General features: G+C 44.8%; 1 protein-coding gene across 1 annotated transcript in view; it reads left to right on the top strand.

Moving 5' to 3' along the window:
• The window catches only part of LOC104122742 (MLX interacting protein), a 34,435-nt gene extending 33,096 nt beyond the window's left edge, over positions 1–1,339 (top strand). The window contains exon 18 of the mRNA XM_035890470.1: positions 1–1,339. This exon is cut by the window's left edge and continues 4,166 nt beyond it. The gene's annotated coding sequence lies outside the window, so the exon portion shown is untranslated.
• The last annotated feature ends 10,070 nt before the right edge of the window (positions 1,340–11,409 follow it).

The following is an 11,409-nucleotide window of genomic DNA, read 5'->3' as shown; positions in this document are numbered from 1 at the left end:
GCTGACTTCACCGTCCTCCCCGCCCTACAGGCACATATGCGCACGCATACATACTGTCATACCAGAAGTTTGACGGAAGCCCGGTAAATATGCAAATGCTTAAATTTCGAAATCCGGAATGGCTTGAAAAGACAAAGGGATGTCAAATTGCATTGGAAAATAACATCCCTTTACTTTGCAGGGTTTTTTTGCATTCCCTTGAGAATGTGTGGGTGTGCATGCATGTGTGGTAGAGGTGAGAGGGCCAGGTAAATCTTGTTTTGTTTGCTTTTAAAGCCCCAAACTTCTGAAGAGCAGTTTGAGAGCAGGAGAGGGGAAGCTCACTGCAGAAACATTCAGTAAGATAACACTTTTGGAGTACAAATCATTTGAAAGCTATTTCACTTTCTTTGTGTCTGGAGTGGATAATTCTTGCTTTGATGTTGCCAACTAGAAGATACTGCTGAAAATAGAATGGGTCATTAACTATTTTGACCGCTTTCTTTCTTTCTTTCGTTCCTATCCACCTTTATTGCATGGAAAACCACCCAGAATGGAAAGGTTGATGATACCTGGTTTAGGTGCTTTAGGGATTCGGTCATACCAATCTCAGAGGACTATGGACAACTGTTGATGACTTATAGGGGTTTCTTTGATTAGGTGAGACAACAGGAGTTTTCCTATTACTCCTCCTCAATTTTCACACTTGAGTTTCAGTGAAGTATTTTTTTGGGGGGGGGGGGGTTCTTTTATAGGGCCCCAGTATTGATCCCACAACATCAGTTAAGGCCTCAAGTTTCCTTTGGTTTCATTCTTGGTTGGATTTCGTGCTCATTTACTGTGGTAGAGCAGAAGTGGTAGTACTGAATTATAGATTGATCCATAAAGCTTGATTCAGTTACAAAGAAACACGTCGTAGGTATATAATAGAATGACTTTCTAGCCATTGTCTGAACTGCTTTTCTATCTGGATTTTTCAGATGTGAATAAGGTTTTCAATCAAAAGATATCAATGTTAGGAGCAAGCCTTTTAATTAACAATACAATGAATAAATTGCTCTTTTTCTTCTTCTAACCTTGTATTTAAATGTGTTTTAAGTGAATGGAGTTAGTTCTTGTTTAAAAAAAAAAAAAAGGAAAAAAAAAAGCTTGGAGGTGTGAGGACTTCAGGTTGTGCTCTTGCTTTGGCTAGGTTTCCTGTTCTGTTGCATGACACGGTTTCTGTTGTGCTGTTGATAATGTAGCACTTTTCAGTAGGTCTGTTAAATTGTGCAATGCATTTTTTTATATTTACAACCAAAACAATAAAGGTTATTTTTTGGAAGAAACTGGTTGTAATGCCTTTATTTTCTAACTGGATGTGGGGAATTGGTTCATGGAATTGTTCCTGGACCAGGATGTGCCATCCTTTATGCAATTCTGAAAGGTGGCAAGGGCTCATTTCCTGATTTAGCAATGCTGAAGTTACCCTTTTGAGATCCCTGTGTTTGGCTTTCCCAAAGGCTTATGTCCTCTGCTGAGCTGCTGAAACTTGGACTCTGTTTAAGAAACTTGGTGCTCCTTGGGCCCTTCTTGACCGAAAGAATCAAGTCACTCTGATGGGCTTACTTGGAGTCTACAGGCCATTTCCTTTTCTCATGCATTGGCCACCAGGCTGTATTTGCTCTGTGCTGGGTTGTTCCCTGTCTCACCAGACTTAAGAGTTAGCCAGATTAGCAAAAATCGAATATTAACCTTCTGTAGTCAACTCTGTTGCCCTTCACCGAAGCAGGTTGGAGACTGGGAATGAACAGATTAGCTAAAGTACTATCTCCACAGGTCCAGGTGTCTGCAGAGTGTATGTGTTTCTTCACCCTAAATAACCAGTGAACCTGTTCTTTCACATTTTGCATAACATTATTTTCCAAATGTGTTGGTGTTCTGATTGTTCCTAAAGTGATCGGACCCTTATTGTTGTTAATTGTATTAAGCCTAGCAGTGAGAGCGAGCTCTTTTGACAAAACTAGGCAGACAAACATCTATTCACTCCTGCACTTCTAACAGGCTAGTAATTCAAAGGTAGCCCTGGTATTTCTCCAGGAAAGGTAAAACCCTTAAGCCTGTAGGGGCTGCACCAATGCCTTGAGCCCTGATGGTCTTATTTTCTTGCAGGCCTGGATTTGGGGCTCTTGGCTGACATACTGCGGGGACAGCAGGCTCCACAGAGCAGCACTGAGACTGGATAACACGGTATTCCCATGGAACTGATGTCAGTGTTAGGCACTGAGCTGCTTCAGTCCATTAAAAAAAGGAAAAAAAAAGTTTCATCTTTGTTTTTAATGACTGATTTTTGGTTTTCACTGGTAAGACACTTTCAGTGCTCTGTGCTTCAGTTGTTACCTCGTTGATATATTGGATTTTTGTGCCTAGTGGAAGGCAGCAGCATTGGGTGACTGAGGCTCTAGTTGAAGTGAAAGGTAATAGATGAGTGAAAAGAGGGATTTTATTTTAAAGTCATTGCACAAGAGTTGATGCTGGTTGATCTCATCCTTGTGACTGGTGGCTTTGACTTAATACAGCTTATGAGACCTTTTGATGAGTCAGGTCTATGGTTCAGGAGAGGGTATAGGAGTTTTCTAACTCTGTCTGCATGTAATTTTTAAAATATCTCTATCTTCAGCCTGACTTTGCTCTTGACCAAGCATTACAAATGCCAGCGTTACTGCAGCGATCCTATCAGACCTCTCTGGGAGGAAGCTGTGGCTGGAGAGCACTGTTTCTGTACTACTGATTTTGTGGTGATTTCAGTGCGGCTGGTATAACTGTAGCTGATGTGCCGAAAGATAGTTATTGAAATGGCTTAGTCTTGTGGCTGATTCTGCTAATCCTTGAACGCTGCCGAAAGTGGACTGCACTTCCTTTCTGGAAATTACACCAAATGAAATCACTGCTGTAAGGGAATCAGTGCTTCAGTGTGCCAATAGCTCTTTATATGGAAAAGAACAGAAAGCAATTGTTACTAGGTGTTTAATTTTTTTAAATTTTAACCTGTATTTACCCTCAGGAGCTGCTCTATGCCTATTCTCATCCCTGAGGACTTTCTCCTCCTGAGCGTGCACATCACTAGGAGGTAGGCAGATGATGAATAGTTGGGTGTCGGGGAGGTTCCCTGTGTGCAAACACAGGAGAGTCCCTGTTGTCATCCAGAGAGATGTTTAACACATTCCTATCTCAGAACAAGGTGTGTGTATCACAGTACCTTTCCATCACAAAATGTCAGCAAACCCACAAAAGATCAGACTCATCACATCCGTAAGTCCTGCTGCTGCCTGCCCTTTTGACACTTCTGTGATTTCTCCCTCTCAACTGTTTGTTCCTCATAGGCCTTGAAAGTCATCAGCTTCATTTTCAATCAGGGCAAATGGGGAACTGTTGGTCAAGAAAGCTTTGCTGGTGACCACCTCGTTAGCATGGCAGAGATGCACCATGTGGCGTAGGTGTATCCCCCAGCTTCCAGCCCTCCAGGGCTGAGGAGGATTTCTTTGAGCCCTGATGATCCTGTGGCAGGAAGGCTGCAGATGTTCTCGTGCTGTTCTGTCTGGGGCCAGCAGCCTTCTCTGCTAGGGGATGACTTGTCTGAGCCTCTCTGTGAATGCTCAAGTCATCTTCTGAGACTCTCTGGGCTTCAGCATGAGCTTTTGAGCACCCTGCCTTGAGCACGGGCAGCAGAGGTCCTGAGAATGTTTTGCAAAGGAAGCCCCACAGCCACCTCTGCATTAGGGCTAGTGTTGGCTCTCACATCTTCTCTTCATCGTGCAGTCCAAGCTCAGTCGTCCCACATGTGACTAAACTGTTTAACATCCCTCCCTTTTCTGAAGCTGCCCCATCTTCTCAGGGAGGTGGGAAGAGCTTTTCAAAGAAGAAGCCTCTACATCTGCCCACAGGTGGCAGGGAACCAACTGTATCGGGATAGATGGAAGGACAGTGCCTGAGCAGCCCCACGTCCATAGGCTGCCTACAGAACCTAAATAAACTCTGACGGCATCAGTGGCTGTTTGCTGCCTGAGCTTGCAGAAATGAGCAGAATGCAGATGCCAGAAGCATTTAGTGAGACAGTTGGGTCACTGCGCATCAGACTGTCCGCAGTCGCTGTGTCTGTCTCACTTACCTGGCCATGCACTCACGCTCTCATTCTGACTCCTCAGTGAGGTGCTGGGCATCATGTCCTGACCTCGGCCCTTTTGAAGTTTGGTGCTCTGGTACCAGCCAGCCTTTCTGCCTTGCTGCATCCCAAATGCTTGTGGCAAAGCTCCATTCTCTTTCAAACACATGCATGGAGAACGGTGGCTTGCCATGTGAGCTTGTGTCTCCGGGCTTCGAGCGTGCGTCCAGCATGCGTGAGCTCAGCCTCCTGAGGTGAGCTGGCTCTGCGGGGCTGGCACCACAATTCTGTACCCCCCTGGGGAAGAACAGCTCTCCTGTTTTTCAGGTTGCTCTTCCCACAACGTGAATTGGGATAGACCATCTGACTCGCTTGAACATCTGGATTGAGTTTGCGAGGAAATCTGTTGCCCTTTCCAAGGAAAACACTTTCATTGAGCTGTTTACATATTCAGAGGGTGAAAGAAGAGATGTGCAACGAGAGAGGAAACCGCAGGAGTGGCCCTGTGTAATCCTCTGGTTCAGCAAGGTTTAAGTGGTTTGTGTCAACCATTGGAAATGGTGATTCTAAGCCCTCAGGATGTAAATGTCTTCCTGCTTGTAGTGGCTTGCCGACCCTACCTGGCAAGGTCAGCAGATGTTGCTTCTGCCTTGGGGATAAGCGCATCCCCAGTCGGTGATCCTTTTCCATTCACTCTTCTTTCTCAATTAAAAATTAAGATTATGAGGTTGGAATTGCACCCTTTGGAGCCTGGAAAAATTGGTAGACCTGGAACTAAGCAGAGTAATTTGAGAGAGTGCCTCAGGCACTAGTGTGTCTCTGCTTGTCACGGGGGTTACCACTGAGACTTCCAGGACTGGCAGGTGCCTTTCTGATGCAGAAGACATCAGGAGCAAATACCCACCTTTGGACTCATCATGCTTGCATGGAGCTCTCGCAGGTCAGAGACACCTTAAAACACTCTGAATTCAAGGTATGCCGGTTTGGCACTAACAGAGCACAAGCCGTGCTACCTGTGTTAACATCAGAAACCAGGATAACGGTCTCAGATCTGCCCGCATCCTTCTGCCTGTCACCACTATGTGACATCTCTATAGGGGTGTCCAAAATTGGTTCCATTTGGGAGGAATTCTTCCCCTGGCTCCAGCAAGGAGCTTGGTCCCGCTGTTCCTCTTGGGAAACTAGAATACTTTTACAGGATCCCCCCAGACTGGTGCTTTTTAGGGACTGGCAGTGACTCAGTTGATGTCAAGACACCACTCTTCCTGGAGGAGTCTGGGCAGAACAGGGCCAGTTCTCCAGAAACGGGAGGAAGAAGAGCTATGGCTGCACCAGCACTAACGGCACCATCTTGAAGAACCACCACAGCAGAAAGGTGAGTTGGGCACTGATGTATTTTGTGTTGAGAGGATTTGAAAGGAGGATGGAGGAGATGAACTGGTACCCAAATCCCTCACTCCAGCTCCTCTTGGGCTTTTCACAGCCTTGTGGAGATGGAGCCCCCAGTGCCACTGGGATGCAGGGGCTCAATCCAGCTCCAATTCCCTGGACATTCAGAGCACAAATCTGAGTACTCTTGAGCAAAGTCAACCTTGCAGAGGGCTATTTGCTGGTATGGACCACCACCAGTGAACGCAGGGGATGGCAGCTGGAAGAGGAGTAATCCTTTAGTTGTGTTTTAAGTGGGCGCTTCAAGTCAAATTTTTTTTTCAATAGATAAATAATGTTAATTTTGGAAGTGATTCTAATGCTTAGACTGGCTTGAACTTTGTATGGTAATTTAGACTAAAATAATTGTATTATTATCAACCTTCCCATTATTTGGGATAATCAGGAGTTGATATGAAATAAAGGAAAATCAAGTGTATGACAAGTCCTATTGCTCCTAGACCGTTTGAGCATCTTTGCTGTGCTACCAGCGCCAGGAGCGGTAATCAGCTTCACCACGTTCCGGTGCGGTGGTTGTGTCTGAGCTATTCCAGCACGTATCCAGCAGAGCTGGTGCCGGCCATGAACCATGAAAACTCATAAATTTAAACCAGGCTCTGGAGCTGTGTTGCAGAAGCCACAAGAATTCAGCCTTCAGAAGCAGGGGCTGATGAGAAAACAATTTATACCCACTGGTGCATCCAAGCAAGAAACCAGTCAGGAACTTAAGAAACAAATTGCTTCGTGTCTATGAATAAAAATGGATGGGAAAGGAGGGTATGTGCTGTTTCTAATATCTTTAACGTAAGGAACAGAAACAACTAATTTGCTGCTTAATAAAAGACTAGGTTTTCAGTGCAAAACAATATTGTAGAAAAGAATTGCATATTAAAAAGAGAATCCAGCAATATCAGTTTTATAACATAGTCTCATTTTAATTAAATTCCAGGTTCTATCCAAATACAATGACAGAAAATGAGTAAACCCACTAAGTAGCAAATACATCGTTCATCCCCTTCACTATTAAAATATAAAAGTTAAAAATCTGAATAAATACAGATAAACTATATAGTTGCTTAAATTAATTTATAAAAATAGATGTATTTGTAAGTTCATAAATATAGTTCACTAGCAGAGAAGTACAAAATCAGTCTACTGACAATTTCTGAAAAATAATTGCAAGATAAAAATATAAATAACATTAAAATTACTGAAATCATGCTTTCCCGTTTGCTTGTTTATGTCATGGTTGGTTAATTAAATTACCCTGACTTGCATTAGCCCATCCTTCTTATGCTGTTGCAAATAGAAGAGTATAAATAGTTTTATAATAAATATGATCAATAACTTAAGACATTCATCCTTTAAATATTAAATTAAACTAGATTATGTAGTTATAATCCATAGAACAGCAAGTACATGTTGCTCTTGGCATCAAACTCATCACACAACCACTGACAGGTCGTGTTCAGCCACGTCTCAAGCTGCTTAAAGTTATTTTTTCATCCTGGCCTATTACATTTCTGCTTTAGGAGTACATTTTTGTTGTATTTTGCATAAGTTGTTCATATTTCTGTAAAACCTTCCAGATGCACTTCATCTTGTCTGCCGTTCTCTTCCTCTGGACCCAGCCGCAATCTATCTGCGGAAGGTCCTCGTTCTTGCAGGTGGATAGCTCCTCTCGTTCACTCAAGATCACATTTAGCTGATTGATATTTGCTTCGACAAAGAGAGTTACGTTCTTACAGAAAAAATCTTTATCGTTCCTCAGGTTTTGCAAAAAATCGTAAAAAATGCGGAAAACGCAGCAACCTGCGTCAAAAGCTGGGCATTCGGGTATTTTCTTCACCATGGCTGTGGATTTGGAGTCAACCGTTAGCCAGCTCATAGTTTGGGACGTTACAGGGCTACACATGTTCTGGAGGGGAGGAAGAGGAGAGGGAAATTATTCATCTTCTGGTTTACAGCTTTCCTGGTAGTTGCTTCACGTTTGACTCTCTAGGCATGTACGTACCTGTCTTTCAGTTTGTGTATGCTTGGGGGCTTTTTGGTACTGTTCGATAGCTGTATTAACACCCACGCTCCTTTTAGCGAGCAGGTACTGCACACTGTAGCTATGCTTGTGCAGTACTTTCTATCTTAACAGCCTGCTGGGCTTTGTTTTCAGCTTTTCTAACTTTTTTTTTTTTCCCTTTTGCCATATGGGCAAAATTTACTCATGCCAGAGATTTGCTTTGACCTGAGCATATTTTCATCTGTTTCAGCAGAGATGGTTTTGATTTCAAGAATGAATTCAGGGGAAATGTTTACGTTGGTTTTTATCACCGTACTCTCAGGAACACGTTCCCAGGAATTGAAATTTGGCTGAAATACTGGCACTTAGGTTTAGTGCACGTTTTACCATCTCCAAGGAATGGACGGGCTGAGCAGGATTTTTGGCAGAAGTGCTCCTGACTGCTCTGGTACTAGGATCAGACCGAAGAGCAAGACAGTTCTCTCTATGTTTCTAGTGATCTGACCAGTTTCATCCAAAAAAGATGCCTGCTTCAAGCCTAGCGTGACTCAGGAGACCGAGAAAGAGCAATGCATTTAGTCGGGAAGATCACAGCTAGCAGTTAGCTGAGGCAAAGTCGCCCTGGCTTTCCCCAGCTGCCCTAGACATTGCTCCAACACTGCCCCGAAACAACGCAATGTAAATGCTTTCCTTCTTGTATGGAATACAGAGAATAGACTAGTTTAGGTTCTAACCCAAATATTTCTTTTCTGATGGTCTTTCTAATGTTCTATAGTAATTCAAGAGATTTCTCCACAGACGTAGGCACAGCAAATGCAACACAGTACACTTACGTAGTTTTTAAACAAGGTGGTCGCTTGCTTTTCTATCACAGATGCTAAGGGCTTTATTCTGGTAGTAGAATACTTCTGTCTCTGTGCCATAGTAGATGTGCTTTCTTCCGAGGTGGCTGTTGGTGCCAAGGAACCCAAAGGAACCAGTGAACAGAAGAGGAAGATTGCAAACCTGTTGATCTCTGCATTCAAAAGAAGAGGGGAAAGAAAAAGAAAGAATACCGTGATTAGTGTCAAGCCTCTATATCATTTTTGCAAAACTTCCTGGGTTTGTGCAGCGTGCTAAATTTCTAAAGCGTCTAGACATTTAAGTGGCTGAGCCAGCAACGAACAGCAACCAATGCAATCTTACAACGTGGAGCAAGGTTCAGTCGCACCCACCTGCTTGGCGTTTCATGATGGGGCTTGGAGAGCCGCTGACTTGGGCTGGACGTTGGCGTTCAAGCTGCTTGTTGCCTGGAGTGCTGTAGATGTGGACAGCCAAGCTGCATTTAAGTACTGTGGAGTTTTGCGTCAGTGGCTCCTCCATGGTTTTTTGTTTTTTTTTTTTTTTGTTGGTTTTTTTTTTTTTTTTTTTTTTTTTGGTTTTTTTTTTTTTTTTTTGTGGGTGATAGTTTGGGGTTTTTTCTTTTTTGAAAGATTATATCAAAAATCGGTTCAAATGCGTCTTCACTGATTGTGATCTCGAGATGGTTTCAGACTGACACAGATGGTGTCCCGTATCATCTGTTTGACTAGGAGTTCAGGACGCGTGGCTTAGGCATCCCGGCTAAATCCTTGGGCTCTCCAAAATGTAGGATTTAGAACATAAACTGCTGGGGTTTTTTTAAAATGGTTGGAGCATGCAAGCGCATCGCTGGTGCCCAAAGCCACCAACCTTCTCCTGTAGGGTCAATGCAAGAGTGGGCTAACGCTGGCAGTCAAAAAGCCACGAGGGGCTCGTGTGCAAGCCAGGTCAGGCTTCCAGGGCAGCGTATGTGTCCTTTTGCTGGATGTCTGTAAGGCCCTGTCCCTCCTGTGTGACCCCCTCAATGTAACCCAGCAGAGGACATCCAGGATCCCACCTTCCCATCTCTGTCACCTTTCTCCCTAACTCCCCCAAGCCTGTTTTCCATTTCCAGTGACTAAATGCACACCAAAACAGAAAAATTGTTCCTAGGATTTACACAGCTGCCAACAGAAGAGGAGCTGCAGAACTGCTGATAGTTTAGGATGGAAAGGAGGGCAGAGGAAACCCCTATGAGCACACCTTGGTGACAACGCAGTGTGACACATGCACACTGGTGCTTCCCAGCTCTGTGATGGAAGATATGCCTAAAAGGTAGTGAGAGATTGAAAAGATGAACGGTTGTCAAATCGCCAGAAAACTTTCAAGAAACAACAGCTTGGCGTCAAAATAATCAGTTCTCTTTTCCCACGTGAAGTAATCTCTCTCTGAAAATAAAAAGCTTGGTGTGTGCATGAGCTCCTCTGAAGCGCTTGGGACCGGTACAAGGACTGTCCTCCGGGCTGAACTGATTCCCAAGGATTCAAATGGGAATGGACATTTCCCCTGTACCATGTTGCACTGGGGTCCCACCTGTAACTTCAGGCCTCAGTTGTTTGCTTGAAGCCACAATACTGGAGATTCACAAACTGGACGTGATTCTGCCACGTGCTGCGAGGGAGCCCCGGGCGGCTGAGCAGAGGGGTGCAGCCATCTCCCCAGGGGTGCAACCATCCCCCAGGGGTGCAGTTCTCGCATGACCCACATTCCCAGGTGCTAAATAATGCAAAGAAAGAGAATGGGTTATCACAGCCTGTGGCATGAGGCAGCAGACAGTACAGCAGAGTGCTGGAGAAGAACCAGAAAAGGACAGTTCCAGCAGACACTTTTTTTTTTTTTTATTTAAGGTTTTATTATTTGGGGGTAAAATAGAGAGAGATATGCATTTCTTTGTGTGGGGTGTTCTTCAGGAACCTCCCTACAAAGGCAGTGATGGGTACAGATGGCTCCTTTCAGGTAGAAGGGTGATCTTGGAGGGTTGCTTGTTTGGAAGCACCAAAAGAGCAAAGAGATGCAACTGGTTAGGGCCCCACCGTGCGTTGCAAGATGTGCGGAAGGTGCGTGAGCTTGCAGATACAAGGGACTACTGGGCATCGGGCACTGCTGGTCCCCTTCCAGCTGCCCCAGACGGGCACAGCCAGGGAGGACAGACAAGGAATCACAGCCAGTCTTCCTCCGAGAGCGGGGAACATCTCTGTGCAGCACTGATGGCAACGGGGCCCAGTTATTTGTAACAGTGATACAAATTAGAGAAGTAGCATTCTTACAGCTTGGCTTTTCCACGAAACATGATTCAACCACCGGTAACGCTTTTTCAAAGATTTTTAGAAGATTTGACTTAGTTTTCTCCTGAGCTGAGGATAGAATTTTGCCTGGTTATTCCACTCCATGGCATGCCACGATCTCTTAGCGTGTGCATGCTCTGCACATCTTTTCCTATCTGTACACAGCTATGATAAACTGCTGAGCTGATAAGGGAGGAGATCGGCATCCGTCCTGTAAAACCCAACCCGAGTGGAAGTTCAGCTTTCCACCACGTAACCGCCAGATGCCGCAGAGCATTTGGTGAGGTTCTGCTGACACAAGGCTGCTCTGTAGGCTCCCTAAAATAGACTTTATAGCCATTGCCTCAATACCTATTGCTGGAAAAAGCAAATAAACCTCAGAGCGCAGAGACTCGAATCTGACCCGAGACAGCTGTGGCTTTTGTTCCTAGGGCTCATCTACTTTTTCCAGGTGTAGGAGCCGGTATTTTTAGCTGTGCACTTAAGTTTTCCGATGGCCTTGCGCTGCTGGGGCGGCAGTGCCCTCCACCCGAGTGAACTGAGAACCTGACTGCTTCCTCCCCGAAACTTGAGTGACACTCAGGATGTAGATGAGTGAAATGGCAAATGCCATGCCACAGGTCCTTGGTCAGGGGACAGGGCTGACACTGCACCCTGCAGACGCTGCACGAGGCCGCCTGCTC

This window comes from Egretta garzetta, unplaced genomic scaffold (genome assembly GCF_000687185.1).
Source record: "Egretta garzetta isolate BGI_Z169 unplaced genomic scaffold, ASM68718v1 scaffold343, whole genome shotgun sequence".
NCBI lineage: Eukaryota > Metazoa > Chordata > Aves > Pelecaniformes > Ardeidae > Egretta > Egretta garzetta.
This window is presented reverse-complemented; position numbering and strand designations above follow the sequence as displayed.